The 21,139-nt window shown below is 40.8% G+C and overlaps 1 protein-coding gene across 8 annotated transcripts in view; it reads left to right on the top strand.

The window, feature by feature from the left end:
* Positions 1 to 21,139, top strand: part of LOC118407567 (oxysterols receptor LXR-alpha-like) — a 71,263-nt gene continuing 50,124 nt past the window's right edge. For 5 of the 8 annotated variants that reach the window (XM_035808057.1, XM_035808054.1, XM_035808050.1 and 2 more), the window contains exon 1: positions 2 to 120. The gene's annotated coding sequence lies outside the window, so the exon portion shown is untranslated. Of the gene's footprint in view, positions 121 to 15,530; positions 15,555 to 21,139 lie in introns of those variants that run through there. The other 3 variants (XM_035808047.1, XM_035808049.1, XM_035808046.1) reach the window with 2 other exon arrangements.

Genomic DNA, 21,139 nt, shown 5'->3' with positions numbered 1-21,139 from the left:
GGCAGGTTGATTTGTCCTCATCAGGTATCAGGTCAGTGACCTGTGGGGTCCTGGTTGTTTACTCTGCACCAGACCGAGGCTGGAAACTAAAATGGCGGACTGAGCCACGGATGTTTGGAGGTGGGTGGAGACTTTTCACCATTTCTGCCTTATTTTAACCCAAATCGGCGCTTTGCCTACTTCCAGTGGTAGGTTGTAAGATCCCCTAGAAAGATACTAAACATAATAAGGTCTCTGGTGTGCGGATTTTCTCCGTACGAGGGTGGAAAAACGCGGGTCAGTTTAGTCTGACCTGTCGGGTCTTGTCCTCAGGATGATTTTATTTTCAGGTTAACTTGTCGGAAATGTTGCGGTCTGACCACATAATCAACATCCAGCTGGCGAGTCTGTCCCTCTCTTCCTCATTATCTGGCCTAGGTTTAACACAGAACAGCTTGTAGCGTCGGTTGTTGTTGGTGTGTAGTTCCCACAAGTGTTGTTTAGGTCGAAGTGTCGTCCAGACTGACTGCACCACAGATGAACCCGTCTCTTGGCCACACAAAAATGATGTTTGAACAGCTCAATATTCGGCGCGCGTCCGGAGTGGTTATCTCCATAAACACACCTGTAAAATAAAATAGCCTGCCGAACCCGCAAACCTGTAAAATAACCTGACGGAACTACAGAATTATCCGCGAAGAGGAAACGTGGTTTCTGAACAGTTAAAGCGCAGACGCGGTGAAAGTCAGGTGAAAGTGACGTTTCAATGAATAACTCTACTTCCTGTTTATGATTTCATGAGTATATCAACTTGATGATGATATAAACCGTGCATTGCGCAATGTTGCACAGTGTTCACTCGGAAATGTAGTTACTAACATTGAACAAGGCTCGGGGATAGTTTGTGGAGAAATGTGATATTTTTTAATGAAATTGACAAAAAAAAAATGAAAGGGGTTGAAATTGCCATATTTGTACAAATGACTGTATTACCTGTAGGTATAATCTATAGAACAATTTTACTATGCCCGTGTTTGTGTCACAGTGAAGTATTTTTTGAAGCAAAATTTTAAGAAAACCAAGCATCTGTATCTACAACTAGTACAATAATAAGTGTTGTACTAACTTGTAGTTTTCAGTAAAAAAATTACAAATTAATTGAGATGTTTAACAGTTACCATGTCAGAGAGCAGAGTCATATGGATTGTTACTAATTCTAGTTAGGATGGCTGCATAATCAAATTTCTCATCAGTTCAATATCAGTTATCTGACCTTGCAAGGGTGAAGGGCAGACATAAAAGTATCTATTGCGGCTCTCTTCACATCTACATAAAGTGTGAAATGAAGAACCTGTCAGCTTTCAGAAAATTATGTTCAGGCCAATCAGGGTTCATCTGTTCTGATAAACTTTTATGGTGGATAAGTCGGGCTGTCGTATGGGTTCACTGTTGTAGGAGCTCTCTTTCGTTCTTTCTTCCTTTATTTCTTTAGTGCCCACGATCATTATGCTGATCATTATGGCACGGTCTTTATGTAATGTCCTATCTGAGGGACGTCCCTAGCGTATAGCCGAAGCTAGGTACTCATTTTAACCAGAGTGAAGTGGGGAAAGTACTAGTAATGTAAACTTAAAGTGTCTTTCTCAAGGGCACAAGATCAGTGACACGGCAGGGTTCGAACTCAGGACCTAGTACCTCTTGTCTTGGGCCTGAGATCAACGTGCTGCCGGTTACGCCACGCAATCTCACGTGTGTGAGTGTTTATGTAACCCTCGGACAGTCCCCCTGTACCTATGAGACTGAAAGGTTTTGACGCTTGTGTCTAGACTGAGGTTATCACAGTTGATTCATCCCTGTGCAGGGCTCGAAATACTGGGTGTTTGTGCACCCAGGTGCACCCAAAATTGGAGTGCACAGGGTGCACCCAAATATTTTCTGAGGTTTATGTATGTAAAGATATCAAGTATACCAGTATACATCATATTCTTGACATCTAAGTGTTAGACAGACAATAAAAATGTCTGTCATAAGAATTTGATAGCTTGCAAAGTTCTAGGTATTGTTATTATTTTTTTTCTGGCATTCTACTTAAATATAAGTGGTGCACCCAAAACTTTTTTGGTGCACCTAATTTTTTAAGCTGGGTGCACCAGTGCACCTATTCCTAAAAATGAATTTCGAGCCCTGCTGTGTAACTGGGTCAGCAGCAGGGTATACGTAACATTGCTGGGAATCCTGGCAACCACAGCATTGGCTATACACTTACAGGCACCCACATACTGGCGATTAATTTGTAGGTACTTCAATTTGTGGATATAGATTAGAGAGAGGGTAACCTGGAATCCAGTCTACTGCTGGCTGGGCCTACCGTACTTAGTGCAGGCTTTGTACGGGACCAGGGAAGCTCCCAGCCGCTTAGGTAACCGGCCACACCCGGTAGAATTTTCACGGGGTTAGACTTAGCCTAGTGGGAGTTAATTTGCCCGCCAGCAGTAGACTGGGGAGATCCTTGTTTAAATTTCCTCGAGATCAGATTTGCGATAAGGCTTCCTACACCACGGGAGTCCCTCAGCACACGGCACAATTGGCCTGAGCGCGCCATGCGCTGGCGAATCCACTACTGCCTTGTTACATATTCATGGCCTGCTTGCCGTGATGTAATCATATCACTTTCGTATCTACACTACAATCGGGCGGTTTTGGGATCCTTGTAAGCCAGAATAAATGTCACAACTGACTAAATAACATCTTTTTTTTAAACGAAATGTGAGAAAAGAACGTGAACAATGGATATTGGAAGTTCCTGTATGCAACGTAAGACTCCTTGGTAAGACTAAGTTTTATTCATGAAGAGAAATGGATCTGGAGACAGACAAAATATCAACGTTTTTCTATGACTGTGTGAAAGGTAATCACAGATGTATGTAGTGTTTTTTCTTCTTTAGATATAACCTAATGGTACTTTATAAACAACGTAGAGAGACCAGTTGAATGTCATTTACACGGAGAATAAGTGATATGGAACAACAACAAGTCATGACCCACGTCTCAAAACGAGCTGAAACCTCCCAATCTGCACGCCTCTAATTCTCACTGGGAGTAGCGTCGCCAACTGATACCCCAAGTCATCTGGCTTCTTTGACCTGGTCTCTGATCAGGGCGACCAGAGGGGACAGAACAGTCTCTATAGAGTGGGAAAGTTCGCGGACTTCAGTCCATCTGGACACTCGAGTGATGTCAACAGTTATGTCCCGCGGCCCGTGGGTCAGCTTGGTAGATCAATGAGGAGGAGAGCCATGACATCCTTTCCATGCAGAAACAACCACAAAACTTCCTTCTGCTTATCTTTAAAGCTATCGACCCCTTCAAACAACAACAGAGCCCTGGAAAAAGGCATTTTCCAGAGCAGCCGTGCGCGTGTGTCAGGCTCCCCCGAGTCGGCCATGTTGATATGGTAATCATGTCAGGGTTTGACAAGGCGGATTTACCGCGTGCTGCGCGCACCAATCAAGGCGCGGCAAGTTGATTGGGTTCTCGTAACACTATTGGTTAGAAACGGCGCGGGGATCGCCGCGCCGAGAACTGTTCCTATTAACTATTCCCCAGTCTACTGCTGGCGGGCAAATTAACTCCCTGGCAAATTAACTCCCACTGGGCTAAGTCTAACCCCGTGAAAATTCTACCGGGTGTGGCCGGTTACCTAAGCGGCTGGGAGCTTCCCTGGCCCCGTACAAAGCCTGCACTAAGTACGGTAGGCCCAGCCAGCAGTAGACTGGATTCCAGGTTAGAGAGAGGGAGGCTTGTTTTCAGTTCATTCATGGTTGGTCGTGTATCGTGAAGTCTGTATTTAGATTTTGTCAAACCTTCCCTCTTTCCTCATAACCTCAATGTAAAACGGTCAGGAGACAGATTTGGGCTTCTCCTGAATAAACAATAGCTGTCAAAGAAAACATGACATCAATGTAAACTGCAGTGTAACAAGATGCAGCACATGTTGGTGTTGTGGTGTCTTGGTGGTGAGAGGTCAGCACACAAACCGTCAACATAAAACCACTCGGAATATTGTATGATTTACAGTAGTGGAAGGAAGAGGAAATGCATGATAATCTGAGCCAACCGTTAGGATGCAGTGTTGTGATACATCAAGGCAAGGCGACTCCATCAAAGTAGCCAGAGGAAACTATTACATAATGCTGGCTGCTATTTGTTTTCTCTAAAAAGAGGAAAGACTGTTATAGCCTCGGTACTATCCTATTTCTACCTGGGCTCCTTACTATTCACTGGTCTAATTAACCAGTGCAAGGAGCTTCAGTAGATGAAAGACCTTTATACTAAATTATAGCCTGGGTACTTTCCTACTTCTACCTGACCCCCTGCACCCCCCCTACCCCCCCCCCCCCAAATCTTCTATGGCAGCGGGTGCAAAGAGCTCAAGTACTTGAAGTAAATATAGGATAGTACCTAGGCTTAGACTGTTAAGTAATGCAGGATGCAATTTGTTTTCTGTAAACTAAAAGCAAAACTGTGTCCAAACATAGAAGTCGGGTCATCTGCAAGTTGTGCCTGCTGCAACTGCAGTGCAAGTAGAAACATATTATCGCTTGAATGTTATGAAGCCTTCTAGATATATGTATACATGTGTACTCGTAAAGGCGCTCGGTTGTCTGTTAGAAAACTCACATATGGTCTGATCACAGAAAATGGGGTCATTCACAATCACAAGAGATTCTTATCTTTGCCTAATTTCTAAATTGGAGTTGAAGAAAAAAGGAAGTAACATGATTTTATACCTAAAGTTATACTGAAACGTTAAACGTTTAACTCAGCTAAACTCAGCTGTGTGAGTAAATGTTGTTCTGAAACCCTGCATGATGGTTTGGTGGTTTGGTTTGTGTTTGGTACAAACAGAGAAACTGGGTCATCCTTATCCATAAGTTATGCTTATCTGAAGAAGAAGGAAGGAGAAAAGGCACCTGGCTGACGAAATGTCATCAGTTCTGCTGAAATGTATGGTGTGAGGAAAGCTTGTACTTGATTTTACTTTCACTTGTTTCTTCAGAAAAAAAAGAAGTTATTTGTAGACATTCTACTAGTCTAGCTATTGTATGTTGGCCAGGATGGGTTGGTTTAGATTTTTAGATTTAGTCCAAACATAAGAATTAGGTCATCCACAAGTCAATCATGCACAGACAGAGGAAGAAAACCACAATCTGGTCCAATGTTGTCAGTCTTGAATACATACATGACAGCATTGACAGGATGACAACATTGTTTTGAAGCTACAAGTATCTATTGAGAATGCGTCTACTGGACTTGATGGCAGCGAATTCCACTCAGTAATAGTGCTAGGAAAGAAGGAGTATAGCTATAACAAAACAATGTGGTTTAGAAGAATGAGGAACGTGTATTGTTGTTGGAGCTGTTAGCTGGACGTGTGACAACCCCCCCAGTTTCTGGGACAGGGTCACCAGACAAAACCAGCTCGTTTAACCCTCACATTGAGTCACAATGTCACAGACACAAAGCCCTGACTTTGGGGAGGGTTAAGGTTATACATGTAGTCATCTGGGACACACCCCTCCATCTACCAGACAGGGTTCTAGCCAGGATTTCATTTTAGCGTAGTGGGAATGGCATAGTAGTGAAGCAACCAATCAGGAGATTGGTGTGGAATGGGGGTCTTGGCATGGCCCTTTCATGGTGAGATTTTGAAAATGTAGAGTTAAAATTTGGCACTTTGTTAACATCACATGTAATTTGAAGGATTTTTTGGTCAGTTTTGAGTGGCATATCATCATTTTTTATTATTCAGACATTGATTAGACATTGTTGAACAAGCAAATGATAGCAAAGCACCACTACACTAGTTAGAAATTAGTGTAGTGGCCCTTATTTTAGCGTAGTGGTCACAAATTTTAGAGTAGTGGGCCACTACGCTAAAATGCACTACTCTCACCTCTCAAATAAACGTACCGGTACGTTTATTTTTTTCCGCCTCAAAATCCACCCGGTACGTCCTTATTTTAGACGGTACGTTTATTTTTTTTTCAAATTGGGGCTTTCTTTACTAACCAGGGACCCCAAAAATATTGAAAGTTTGGTATTTTCTGCCCATATTTCCGCTGTATTTTTGCTTAATATTCACTATTTTTCGGACGAGGCATCGCGGATTTCCCTGCCGCTAGCGCTATGACCCAAACATAACTAGGGATGCGTACCGGTACGCAGGACTGGTTCTGGACTTGCAAAAACGTTTCGGTTCAGGTCCAAAAATAGCGGAACACAAGTGATTCGGTACTGGACTCGTAAAAAAATATATCCTTTTCGTTTTAGACCATCTTTAACCTTCCAAAAATCTTGAAATGTTGCGCTGAACGAAGACGAAAACATCGAGGTCACATGCTACACACACAGTCGCTTACTTCCGTAAATTCTCTATCAAAACACAGAAATTAACCACCAACCAAACAAATTAAAAAGTTACCAATACTTTTCCACTATTTTTCACCCGTAGTCAACTTGTTTTAATGTTCCAGCAACGAAAAAATCATTCCAAAACAAAGCATAGCGTTCAATCGGCTCGAAAAGATCCGCCATGTTGGATTCATCAACTCACGCCGAATCTCGCGGTAATGCGCGAGAGAATCATATATTTTCTGCAGTACCGGTATTTCTCGATAGGGGGCAGTGTCCATGACCTTGGTTTCTGCAACATTGAAAATAGCACAAGCGGTGAATAAGGTATTCTAAGTTGGAATGTTTCTTCAAAATGTTATTTTGTAACAATGATTATAAAATAAACTTCTTTTTTCATTTCTTCAATTTTTATTTTCAGTCATTTTTTTACTTTTATTTTAACCTTTGTTGATGGTGTGACACTCAGATAAAGAAAATATGTGCAATAACATGGGGATTATTCTGTTCATTATTTATACAATTAACTGATATGGTAATAAAAAATAAAAAAATAAAAAAATAACTGATATGGTACTGAGGCATAAATAAATAAAAAGAGCCTACCTGCTTATCATCTTCTCTTGGACTGAAGTAGCATGGGCACAGTTTACATGTCAATTTGGTAATTTTCCGGGGGGTACTTTTATTCCAGGGGGTACTTTTATTAGATTTTGAAGATTTGTCCGGGGGGTACTTTTATTCCAGGGGGTACTTCTATTTGAGAGGTGAGAGTAGCTAGAACCCTGCCAGGTGGTGCAGGTATAGGATTGAAAAACACAAATGCGAGACATTCTGACGAAAATGTATCCAACAACAGAAACAACATGGCCTCCAAAACAATGATGGAACAGAAGAAAAATGAATGCTAGAGACAGCCCAGTGGGAGACCTTCTTTCCCATTCTACTGAGAAACAAACAAAGTCCTTGCAAAAATAACTAATCTTACAGTAAAGCCTGCTCATACAGGGCTCGAAATACCCACTTGCCCACTTGAAAATGCAACCTCATTTTGCTTGGCACAACTTAATTTTAAAACCAGGTTGCACAGTGTAACCTGAAATACTGCAGTTGGAACACTGAAATACTGCAGTTGGAACACTGCTTTCCCCCCACCTACGTGTATAAGCTTTTGTATTTATTTTTTGATAACTTAAAACATATTACATAGTTACTTATAATTGGAAGAAAAGATAAGGGATAAGTAGCTGATTTGAAGAAAGTAACAACTTAAAAGTGGGCAACCTGAAATGTTGTTGGCGCAACCTGGCTTTTGACTCAGGTTGCCACTTGGACAACCTGGCTGAAAAAAGTATTTCGGGCACTGTCATATACTGGGCAGCAATAAGTAAACTTACAGTAAAACCTATGTGTACATGTGTACTGGGCAGCCTTGGGTCCAATTGGAACTTAGATAAATCACAGGACTGACAGTGACAAGTTTAAATGGCAGGATATTGTGGAGCCTACTAGGGGTGGCCTTGGGATCTGTCATACTGTGTGCTGGTGTCATGGTTGTAAAACTATAGATTGATCATTCAATCAATCAATCAATCAATCTTTATTTTTCTGAATTCTGTTGACAAATCTGAATTCTGTTGACAAATCTGAATTCTGTTGACAAATCTGAATTCTGTTGACAAATCTGAATTCTGTTGACAAACCTGAATTCTGTTGACAAATCTGAATTCTGTTGACTTGATGTTCATGGGACAAATTGTAATCTTTTTAAAACCCAGGTACATGATAGAATTTGAATCATGATCAGTTCTTATAACAGCGCAATAGATAATATGTGAGCCTACTTGGCTTTTTCCCCTGTGTTACTTTCATGGTGAAGTGGAAAAAAAATGAAGGAAGCATTCCTCTTCTTCTGTACTTCAAGGGATTTATGTGCGCTTGGCAAATGTTTTATACAGAGTTTTACTGACTGTCTCCTCTCTAGTCCTCTATATCCGACTGGTGTTATGATATGAATGTGATACTCTCACTTTCATGGCAGGGCACTCTCTCAGAGGAACCCTCCCTTGAACTACTCCAGTATATAATACATGTATATCCATACGAATGTAATATATGTAACATTACATCCACATGAATGTAGAGACATGGCTGTACATCAAGATATTTATTCCTCCTGTCAGAGTGGCTTTCAGTAGATGGTGTTACAAGATTGCGCAGGGTTTTCTTGGCACAAAGACAAGTGGATTTTTCCTTCTTTGCTGGTTTATGATCAATGTATGTTACTTTAATGCTGCATCTGAATTCCTAACTAGTGCAGGCCTCAAGAACAATTTTGGGGACAAAGTCATCAAGCAGAATGACAACAAAACCTTACAGTAACACGGCCTCTCTTTAGAATTGTATCTGAAATTCTACAGCTGACTTCAAAATTAAAACAAAAACATGTAATACAACAAAAGCTTTTTGAAAATTGAATTACTATTTTTTTCTGACTCTTTGCTAAATAATTATAACAAATATCAACTCATCAATATGCGCAGACAGTAAAAAATTAGGTGCACATCATGAACTTTGGGAGCCCAAATGTGTACATGTACCCAGTACTGAGTGTAGGTAGTGTAATATATGGGTCTGTAGCTATAGTAAAAGTGTAACGTGACATTTATAGTCATAGGAGAGAGCTTCCGTACGTGAGACCTAGTTCTGGGACAGACTGTGAGAGTCAAGGTCTCTGTCTGGTGGAGGGAGACATGATGAATAAGGGCTGGGGGAGGGAAGAAAGGACAATGATAAATAAGGCCTGGCGTTTCTCGCTCGGAATCACACTATTTATAGCCTCAGATTAGCTGGTTTGGGCCCAGAAATTGGCTGGTTATTCTGATTTTTATCTCCAATTTTGCATATCATTTGTTGAAATGTGGTGATAATGATCAACTTTTTGTCTGGGGAAGGACAATGAAAAATAAGGGCTGGGGTTTCTCGCTTGGAATCACACTATTTATACTATAATTATAGCCTCAGATTAGCTGGTTTGTACCTAGAAATTAGATGATTTTTACTGATTTTTATCTCCAATTTTTGCATATCTATTTTTGAAACGTGGTGTAGTGTACTTCTGGAGAAGGACATGATAAATACTGTCTGGGCTTTATCAGTCAGAATTACACCACTTACAGCTTCAAATTAGACCCAGAATTATGCCGAGAACGTAGCTGGTTTTACTAGGTTTTTATCTCCAATTTTTGCATATCTATTTTTAAAATGTGGTGATGTTTTTATTGATTTTGGTAAGCCTTTTGTCTTGGGAAGGACATGATATGGCTGATGTTTCTTGCTCGGAATTACACCATTTACAGACACAAATTAGACCAGAATTACACACTGAAATTATCTGTTTTTTACTGATTTTAATCTCAAGTGGAGGGAAGGACATGATAAATAAGAGCTGGCATTTCTCGCTTGGAATCACACTATTTAAGTACAGCCCACGAATTAGACCCAGCATTGCTCCCAGTTCTACTGATTTTTATCTCCAATTTTTGCAGATTTATCTTTAAAAAGGTGGTGTAGTGTGTATTGGTTTTGATAAGCTTTTTGTCTGGGGAAGGACATGATAAATTCTGGCTGACGTTTCACACTCAGAAGTACACCATTTACAGACTCAAATTAGACCCAGAATTGCACCAGAATTAGTTAAAGGTTTTACTGATTTTTATCCAGTTTTTGCATATTTATTTTTGAAATGTGTTCAGCTGTATGTCTGGGCAAGGACATGGTAAATTCTAGGTCTGGCTGGCATTCCATATTCAGAATTACACCATTTACAGCTTCAAATTAGACCAGAATTATGCTGACAAGGTAGCTGATTTTACTGATTCTTATCTCCCATTTTACACATCTATATTTGACACGTATAATGATATTTATCAGCTCTTTGTTTTGCCGCTTATTTTGAGACATGCTTTTGCAGCTTTGGTGAAAGTGGTTAAGTCCAAGGCCACCTAGGTTATGGATATTTTGGTGTGATGAAAGGAATTTTTGTAGAGCATCTCGTTTCTGCTTGATGATAAATAAATGAATGATAGAATAATGAATAAAAAGAGTAAGTACAGTTCTGCCATGTTGATATAGATACAGAGCATGTCTCGAAAGCTTCCAAAGAAATGTTTGGCAGTTCTACTTCAATTCTAAGCTATTTTTGTTCTCTCCTGAGCTGGCACATGTTGGTTACAGGTTAACACGAGCTTGTTTGTCTTTAGTTTGGATGTTATCCTTCTTCTGTGACTGGAATGCCTGAGGGTCTGCATGCCCTTTTCAGTAAGGCTTAGGCTGTCTATTTTAATTTCTTCTCATCCATAGGGACAGTTCACCTAATTCGTACTGAGGCTTAGTATGAAATGTTGCTTAATTGCCTTCCTTGATTTTGTAATTCATACCAAGGTGATGAAATTTTGCTTAATTGTCTTACTTGATTTTAGCATAATAGAGTCCATTCCAAGACACCATGAGGGTTTTTAGGCGATATTTATAATTAGTCTGAATTATTTTGAATAAAAGAATATCTGAGCCACAATAATTAGATTATTTTAAAAAAATTGACTGAGGAAATACTCATATATTTGAATTCCTTTGAATATTTTAGAAACATTTTGAAAGTAACTGTACAAAAATATCTTTATTTAGAATAATTGTGAAACCTCTGTGTGATTATTTCACATTTACAAATATTTAAAAAAAATGGTAAACCTGGCCAAATGGTTAAATTAGTTTATTGCCCCCATAAAACTAAGCCCTATTGTTGCATCTGTATATTTTTAGATTTTACTGCTGGGTACTGGTGGATCCTTTGTGGTGGGCCATTGTTGCATGGCACCCAGCCATACTTTGCAAGGATGTGTGAATTGCTATCTTCCCAGCCCACTCAACCATTTACAAAAAATGGTAGAAAATGGTAAATAATGGTAGAATGTTGTTATCATTATTTAGAAACCATTAGAAGTATCCAATTCCACACGATGAATATTTCCAAAGTTTTACAGGACCAGGGAAATATTTATAAAGTTGAAACAGTGTTACAAATATTTCTGAAGTATCAAATGTCCTAGACATATAATTACAAAACATTCAAATCAATTCTAAACAATGGCCACAAACATCCGCATGGTGTCTTGGAATGGACTCTACGTAGGGTTTCTTCTGAATTCAGCATAGCCTAGACCCCCATGCGGACCCTCATTCCTCCCCAAGTCTGTTCTTTCTTGGCTCACACCTGTACTAAGGTCAGCAGGTCTCCAAGGAACCTGGCTGGCTGGAAGGAATTTTTCTTCAAGTCAGGAGAAATGAAGATGTCTGTTAAGTGTTTTTAGAAGGGTCCATGTACTAGAACTTAGCAGAAGGTCAAGGGATAAGTGAGGGGAGGTGATGTACAACCAAGAAAGGGGGATGAATTGATTATATATAATAAAACTGATCGACTCCCGATGGACGAACATCATCATCATCAATAAAACTGAACTCAACATTTTATCTCATTGTTTCTGTTATGTATTGCAAGTAAATGTCACATTTCCTGATAAATTAGATTGAATTAAGTGTTGTACAAATAGATGGAAACTAAAATTAGTATTTGCAGCCTTAGAAAAGTCTGATTTTAGAAAAGCTGTTCTTTTGTTGTTGTTCCTGACCCTTTCAAACTGACACCAGAATCCGAGAATAGATGAAAGCTCCTTGCTATGTATGAGTATGATGTCAATCAGGCTACAGAAATAGCCGTTCAACAAAAGACTTGGTTTAATCAGTGTGCCAAGAGTCTTGTTCAGTCACTTCATTCATCAGAGATGCCTGAATTCTTTTGATCATTCCTTAGGCCACACCAATTTAATTTCTTGGTTCATGGATTCGCTCGCTCCAATTTTTTGGAAAAAAAATAAAAATTGCCACTCAGCAAATTTTCACCATTTCTGGTGTGGCAAATTGGCATCTATATCATAAGCTCCTTGAAGTGTGGGTACAGGTGCTGTTACTGTACAGTAATAGTGTTTTCGTACTTTTTTCAAGCTGAAAACTTTTTATTCTTTATGTTTTGGATTAGCCCTTACCTTTACCCCAACCATTTTACAATTTTTATTTTTATTTTAATTCGCCCTCTCGCTCCATATTTTTTATGAAAAAATCCGTGAACCAAGAAATTAAATTGGTGTGGCATTATCGGTTTTGCCCTTTAGTAGAGGCTTTTGGACAGAATTCTTTAGATCATTCCTGGGTGGTTTTGCTCTTAAGTTGAGGCTTGTGGATGAAAGTGTTTGACCCAGATGCAGTTGTGTACCCACAGCTGAACGCTGATCTCTCTGACATTTAAGCTGGGATCATCTCAGCTTTGTGGTGACACTAATCCCTCTGAAGTGGGCAGGACCACATAGGTCACATTATGCTTACCTGATTACACTAATCCTTCTGAAGTGGGCAGGACCACATAGGTCACATTACCCGTACCTGATGATCAGGTAGGTTAAGATGATTCCTGTGGCCATAGATCATATAGTTAGACGAGACAAGTATCATTGTATTTATTGATGTATCATTTTTGCAGCTAAGTTACAAAGTCAATTTGTCTTCTTGGTACAAAACTTTCACGGTCTGAGAAAATCTAACTTGTTCACGGAACTAAATGTTCACTGTGGTGGCAGTAGCCTGATTAAATCTGGCTTATAGCAGCCCGTCAAACATTCTCCGGCCTCTATGGCGGCAGGTGGGCATTAAAAAGCATCATTTATTATTTTTTATCAGTAATGATAAGTTCACGTTACAGTCGTCACCGTGAAAACCGTGAACATAAAAGTACATTGAATTGAACATCAGGAATTACAGTACTATGTAGAAATGTCCTGCTATAATAAAGTTCATTCATTCATTCTGTGATTAGGTGAGCCCCTGGAGGTCAGGGGTCATCAGTGAGAGTGATTCTGTAATCAGTGAAAGTAGGTCACAGCTGGTGTCTCTCCTGTGTGGGTCTTCATGGGGCATCAAGGGATAATTGTTTCACATGATTATTTCACTCCACCACACCGTGATATGTAGTGAAATATTGTTTTCGTCACGTTTCTTCTTTTTATTTTCTCCTGTCAAACCCTCAAGCGATTCATCTCCGTCATTCCTGTTCTAAATGACCTAATTTGGCCCAATAGTAGAGAGGGTCAATACCCCCAGGCGTTTTTTTGATAGATTTTATTGAAGTTCTTTGGCCATTTTCTGGGCTATTTGCTTAAAGAACCTATTATCAGTTTTGCCCCAAAATCATTTAGAAATGTTTTATAGGGAGAATTTGCAGGGGGTTCTGCTGCTAATTTTTCATCGCCTCCCAACCCCAATCCATATATGGTAAAATGACCGAGAGGACGTTGACCTAGAGGTCGTATGTGGGGCAGTGTGTGTTCACTAATTGATTTTTACAGGGCAGCCAATAGGCACGCGGCATTTGGCATAAGCTATGGCCTGATTGGTCAACTCGGGTACAGCCAATGAGGAAGAGACTTTCAAATTACCCCAGCTCGGATTACACCAAACAAGTCTCACAGATTAGTTTCCAACACAATACTCAGTCTGATAGCACACCGTCAACCATTACTGAAAATTTAACATTACGTAGAAAGTTGCCGTGTAAGATAATTCAGAAACTGCCCCAGCCTTGTGTAGATAAGTGGGAAAACTTCAAATCATAACCGCGCCATTGTCTGCTACATAGGTACGTAATACCACAGTTTAGGGTCGCATAACGTGTTGCATCTGAAGAAAAATATGACACAATTTCCGTTTGTGACATGCATATTTTCTGTCATAAAGAACAACCGTGGGTACCTTCTGTGTTATTTGTGTAAATCACTAGTATGATATTCCCACATAAAGTCATGGGTAACAAATTCAGTTTAGAAATCAGCGCTGCCCCTAATGTACCACATGCACAGCATCAGTAGGATGAAAGCTTTACATTTGTTCACACAAATGTTCATCTGGCAAAACAGAAATCATTTCTCCAGGCCCCACTGGTAACCATTATGTTACAGAGTTACAGACAATAGACATCTCTATCTGTCTATATTACTGGCACTACAGTTGGCAGCTGACATCTCACCATAGATTATGATACATACAGTCAGAAGAGAATACTGGAGGAACCATGTTAGATCATTCACAATGTCATTTTTTAGGGTTTCGTATTAAAGGGTACCAACTTGAAGTTTAAGATTGATGGCTGTAGGTGTAAACTGCCTGCAGGCCTTCCAGATTTCCTGAGTTTATGGATGGGGAAATTTGGCAGAGATAGTTGAAATAATCTGCTCCGAGGTGTCCAACTGGGAGGAGTTGGATACTTGATAGATGGATAATTGGCCGGGAGAGAAAGTGCCCACAGTACGCTTACAGTAACATTGGAAGTAAGCTGTGTGGATTAGATTCATTCTCCGGTGTGCTAGAAGCTATATATACTTTACCTTTAATTTTCTAAATTTAAGTTGTCAGGATGAATAAATCTTTCAGTTTGGGTGGTTTTAGTATGCGATTATCAACTGTAGATTTAAGTTGATTGTTCAGATACATTTTTGTCATCAAAAGAAATTCATGTTTCTAGTGGGATAAGTTTGGGGTAGAGAGGTGATACTGGATACTGGAACCACAGCAAATATTCCGCAATTTACAGCTTTAATACACCTGCCTTTTTATGCATTCAGTTCATCATGTAGCAATTATCTATCTGTTAGAAACCCGATATCCCAGCTCCACTCTGGCTACAGCTGAGGGGGCGTCAATCACAGGGCATCACCATGGTTACGGTGGGGTCATCTGGGGACAGAGGTCAGATCTGTTGTTGGCACATGACTCTGTCTGTGTTGAGGCAATGAAGGATGATTCTGGCGTTCTCCTAACAGGCTAGTAACAGGGACAGTTGCAACACAGCTTCTGTTGGAAATGTTGTCTTGTGAGTCTGAGGTTTCCCATAAGTGTCTTCCACTTCATCTTGATTGATTGATCAATTATCTTCTTTGAGATGGATCGGGCTTGAAGGATTTCTGCAGCCAAGTGTTGGAGTTGGTCCCTTCACACGGCAGTGAGAGGTTCTGTGTACATGTACATGTTAGCATTGGCAGACAGGATAACTCAGAAAGGTAGGAACGGATTTTGTGCCATTATTACTTGTAGGTGTTAGTTTAATATTGGATGAATTAACAAAACTGAACCAGATTGAGATTTAGATTAAAAATCACCATTTTAAAATAATGTAAAGGCCGGTCTAATTCATACTCTGACTTGATGTTACGTCTTGTGTTCAGAAGTTACAGATATAAAGTCTCTACCCATCGCCTTGCTTGTGAGATGGCCCCTCCTGTTTGGGCCCCTGTACTATGATATCTGTACTCTTTATGGCAGTTTTGAGGGGGCCTATGTGGCAGGTACCATCAACACTCTACACTAAATCTGTAACAGCATTAATTTCATATTACTAATTAGATTCTTCAGGGAGGCTTTTCATGCTACGTGCAGGTATTAGTTGATTAAGCTCTACGTAGAATGAACCAATTATGCCAAATTGTGATTGGTCGGGTCACAAATTAGGTGCAATCAAAATGGCTAGTAATGCTCAATCAAGGTGTGTAGTCCCCCTTTCAGGCCCCATTTTGCGCCCCCTAAATCTTCCCCCCCCCCATTCTGGCCCCTGTGCCGACACCAGGCAGATATCACTATCAGCTCACTCCCAGGTTTATGACTGGGATGACCTCAAAACGACCTCCATCAGCCGACCTTGTCATGACGTCCTCCTGAGGGGAAGGTCACACGTTCAAGGACACAGCTGCTGTAGAGGTCGTTCTGTATGCTATTTTCCTGGAAGAGGTTGTTATCTCCGTCCTGCCGCAGGTTTACATGTGTGTGTAGAAAAGTAATGGGCGATGTGACCTCTAACTCACCTTACAGGGCGGCCATGTTGGGGTTCTACTTTTACTAGCCACAGTTTTAGCACCATGGTGATGGTAATTATATATAATTTCAAAGGGATCAACTGGGGGATGGTGTGGAAGGGGGTCTTTAGACTTGACCCCTCCAAGGTCCATGTAACTGTATTGTAAGAACATTTTAAAGTTGTATTTGTATGGTAGAAAAGTTGGCATTCTCAAGGTGTCCATGAGGGGACTTACCTTTCTTTTTACAAAATTATAGCACATGTAATTTACATGTGTAGAATGATTTTTGGTCAGTTTCGAGGTTCATATCGACATTTTTTATGTCTAATCAGATTCAGATATTATTCTACATGTGAATGCTAGCAAATTTGTGGTGACCACAAATTATAGCATTGTGGCTTGTTACTCTGAAACTGCACAAGCTGCATTTCTGGACTCCACTCACAGCAGGAAGGACCCGTAAGTTCTTATTGACTAGTGTTGGAGGTGTGGCTCTCTTCTAGCACGGACCTCCATTTTATAATTTAGGGACAGAATATTATGTACATCATAACGTCCCCATAGCAGATTGGTATGCTCCGACACTCCTCTGTTTTTATGTCTAAATCCCAAGTTCAGCTTTTGGTATTACCCATGTCCTTGGTTGGTCACCTTTAGAATGTATGAGCAGCGAGACCGAAGCTAGCATCTCATTTGCAGTGTGGATGGAGGTGAATCAGCAATGCTGAATATAGCGTGTCATTCGTGTTGTGAAGAATAGTGTAGAATAAGTGTAGAATATCTAATGTTTGCTGGATATGTATATAGGTTACCTTACCTATATACAGGTTAGTGCAGGTAAAGTTAGAGCCTAACCGGTACTAGTCTAGGTACAGGGTGGTAGTATACAATCATGCAATTTCTAAAAACTACACTTACATTTAGTCATAATTTTTATCCCATGGGTTGTCAATAAGAATGGCAATGGTTTCGCAACACTGTAAGCTACAAAGAAAGGTAACTAGTGGTGGATGCTGCCTGAAATATCTTGAGAGTTTCCAAAATCATATCTAGTTGCTTAACTAATGGCTAGTTGTGTTGCCAAACAGTTTCTAGTTTCACCAGTCCTGTCCTATTTAAAACCTAGTCTTCCTGCCGATAAAATCCAGGTAAGACCTGCGCTGTACAGGTAATTTTACCTGTTTCCTGCACCTGTGCCTAACGATAGTCTCAGCTGGAAGGAAGGGCATTAAGTCTACCTGTGGAATTAAACGGGCTTCGGGAGGTTTAGGTAACACCTGTTCAGGTGTTTTCCTTTTTTGTTTTTCTGTTTTTCTTTTCAGACAAAGATTTCTAGTTTCGATTCCTGTTACATCTTAATTTAAATGGCAGCATCTCTTGATGCAAGTATGCGAGCTGTAGCCAAAGCCACATTGCACGTCTAGATAGCTAATGAAAAATCACCATGTTTTGTCCTCAGAGATTTGCCTGATTAGCTAGTAGCGAAGCCGCTTTGTGCTACACGTACTCATCATCATCATCACGTACTAGCTAACGGAAAGGCACCACATGCATACTTCGTCTTCAGTGGTTTGACAGATTAATACACATGCATATAATAATTATCATTTGGTGTATTTTACCAGCCAGTATGTACCCAATTAATGAGGCTGTTTGATATATAATCACCTCCTGTTCCAGATTCCTCTATCCTGCCCCTTGTCTTGATATTGAGGCTTACGAGGGGCGTGCAATTAGTAATGGTCCTGACCCATTTCCCATAGCAGGAGATTAATGAAACTTGGCACAGTTATTAGTCTTTCTCTTCATAGGAATCACCCAGAGTTATGCATTTCTCCCATCGTTTGATGCAGCTCTGGACACCGATTTTGTAGGACACCCCAGGTTGGTCCTCCAACTGATGCCTCATCAATGGCACAAGAGGGACGACCAGGTCTGGGAGCTGTTTCCACAGACTTCCAGCCACGTTTGAATTCAGGATGCCAGCGTTTTACAAGGTCATATGATGGGGCATCATCACCATAAGTTTCATTTATTTCATCAAAAGTCTTCTTTGGTGTGCGTCCTTTCAAATACAAAAACCGGATCACTGCACGACACTCAACTGGTTCCATTTCACACCTGGTCCATTTCGCACCTGACTAAGTTCAAACACCAGTAAATCAGAAACCACAATTAGTTCAGAGCTGTCTTTTGCAACATAACCCATAGAGATATGAATTATTACACATACAACATTTCATTTAGATCAGACAACTGGAAGTGGGTCAGGACCATTACTTATTGCACGCCCCTCGTATATCAGTTAAACAGCTCTGACCCCGATCTTTCAGCCCCCATTATTGACTGAACCATTTAGAACTCCATTATCAGCCTGGCTGCCAAATTAACCCCATTACCTGCTGCCGTGTACCTACATCACCTTGCAGGGCTCGAAATACTGGGTGCATGTGCACCCAGGTGCACCCAAAATTGGAGCTGTGCACCCAATTATTTTCTGTGGGTGCACAGGGTGCACCCAAATATTTCTTGGGTTTATGCATGTTAAGATATCAAAGTGTACTAGTAAGTATACATCATGTTCTTGACATCTAAGGGTTAGAAAGATAACAAAAATGTCTGTCATGGTACTTGTTTAAGAATTTGATAGTATGTAACTATGTTTTGTTATTAGGTTTTTCTGACATTCTGCTTAAATTTAAGTGGTGCACCCAAATTTTTTTTGGTGCACCCAATTTTTTAAGCTGGGTGTACCAGTGCACCTAATCCCAAAAATTAATTTCGAGCCCTGCCATGTGATGAGGGATGCTCTGTGCCATGGAACCTACTTACCCACATCAATGTCAGGGCTCGAAATACTTTTTTATTTATACCTGCACTGGTAAGGTCCTGCATGATAAGTGGTAACATGGAAAATTACCTGCACCAGACAAATTTTACCTGCACCACTCAAACTCAAACCACTCAGAGTTTAGGAAGTATCTTATCACACTAAAACTGTTCAGAAACCATTGCCGTTATTCCTTTTATACTTCACCTGGTGGTAAGAGTCAATGTAGCCTGTACAAATCCTGTTTCTCTCTTGCGCATCTGTTTCTCTCTTGTGCACCTGTTTCTCTCTTGTGCATCTGTTTCTCTCTTGCGCATCTGTTTCTCTCTTGCGCATCTGTTTCTCTCTTGCGCGCCTGTTTCTCTTGTGGATCTGTTTCTCTCTTGCGCATCTGTTTCTCTCTTGCGCATCTGTTTCTCTCTTGTGCACCTGTTTCTCTCTTGTGCATCTGTTTCTCTCTTGCGCATCTGTTTCTCTCTTGCGCATCTGTTTCTCTCTTGCGCATCTGTTTCTCTCTTGCACGCCTGTTTCTCTTGTGGATCTGTTTCTCTCTTGCGCATCTGTTTCTCTCTTGTGCACCTGTTTCTCTCTTGTGCATCTGTTTCTCTCTTGCGCATCTGTTTCTCTCTTGCGCATCTGTTTCTCTCTTGCGCATCTGTTTCTCTCTTGCGCATCTGTTTCTCTCTTGCGCATCTGTTTCTCTCTTGCGCATCTGTTTCTCTCTGACGCATCTGTTTCTCTCTTGCGCATCTGTTCTTCTCTTGCGCATCTGTTTCTCTCTTGCGCATCTGTTTCTCTCTTGCGCATGTTTCTCCGTTGCGCATCTGTTTCTCTCTTGCGCATCTATTTCTCCCTAGCGCATCTGTTTCTCTCTTGCGCATCTGTTTCTCTCTTGCGCATCTGTTTCTCTCTTGCGCATCTGTTTCTCTCTTGCGCATCTGTTTCTCTCTTGCGCATCTGTTTCTCTCTTGCGCATCTGCTTCTCTCTTGCGCATCTGTTTCTCTCTTGCGCATCTGTTTCTCTCTTGCGCATCTGTTTCTCTCTTGCGCATCTGTTTCTCTCTTGCGCATCTGTTTCTCTCTTGCGCATCTGTTTCTCTCTTGCGCATCTGTTTCTATCTTGCGCATCTGTTTCTCTCTTGCGCATCTGTTTCTCTCTTGCGCATCTGTTTGTCTCTTGTGCATCTGTTTCTCTCTTGCGCACCTGCTTCTCTCTTGCTCATCTGTTTCTCTCTTGTGCACCTGCTTCTCCCTTGTCCACCTGTTTCTCTCTTGCTCACCTGTTTCTCTCTTGTGCACCTGCTTCTCCCTTGTCCACCTGTTTCTCTCTTGCGCATCTGTTTCTCTGTCGCGCATCTGTTTCTCTCTCGCGCACCTATATCTCTGTCGCGCACTTGTTTTTGTCGAGCATCTGCAGGGCTCGAAATCCATTTTTGGGAATAGTTGCACTGATGCACCAAAGCTAGAATATTGGGTGCACCAAAATATTTTTGGGTGCACCACATAAAATAACGTAGAATATCAGAATAACACGATTGCAAACCTACCTATTATAATTAGTAATTAGTATCTTCAGAAATCTGAAGTACTATGACAGTCATTTTATTGTCTTTCTATCTCACAGATGTCAAGAATATGGTGTTTACTTAGTATGCTGACATCTAAACATACATAACCCTATCAAAATATTACCCTGTTCACCCACAGAAAAAATTTGGGTGCACAGCTCCAATTTTGGGTGCACCTGGGTGCACAAAACCCCAGTATTTCGAGCCCTGGTATGTGAGTATGGGAGTTGAACACACGCCACTACCAGTGGACTAGCCCCCTGCTGTAATGATTGCACAAAGTTGTGTGGCCCAGGGCTACTGATGAAATGGAGATGGGCGCCGCCCTATGCGCCATCAGACATGGGAGGGACATTTTTTTTATTGGTGCCTTGTAGCCCATCATGGTGTGAGGA

The sequence above is a fragment of the Branchiostoma floridae genome, unplaced genomic scaffold (assembly GCF_000003815.2).
Source record: "Branchiostoma floridae strain S238N-H82 unplaced genomic scaffold, Bfl_VNyyK Sc7u5tJ_1421, whole genome shotgun sequence".
In the NCBI taxonomy this organism is placed as follows: domain Eukaryota; kingdom Metazoa; phylum Chordata; class Leptocardii; order Amphioxiformes; family Branchiostomatidae; genus Branchiostoma; species Branchiostoma floridae.
This window is presented reverse-complemented; position numbering and strand designations above follow the sequence as displayed.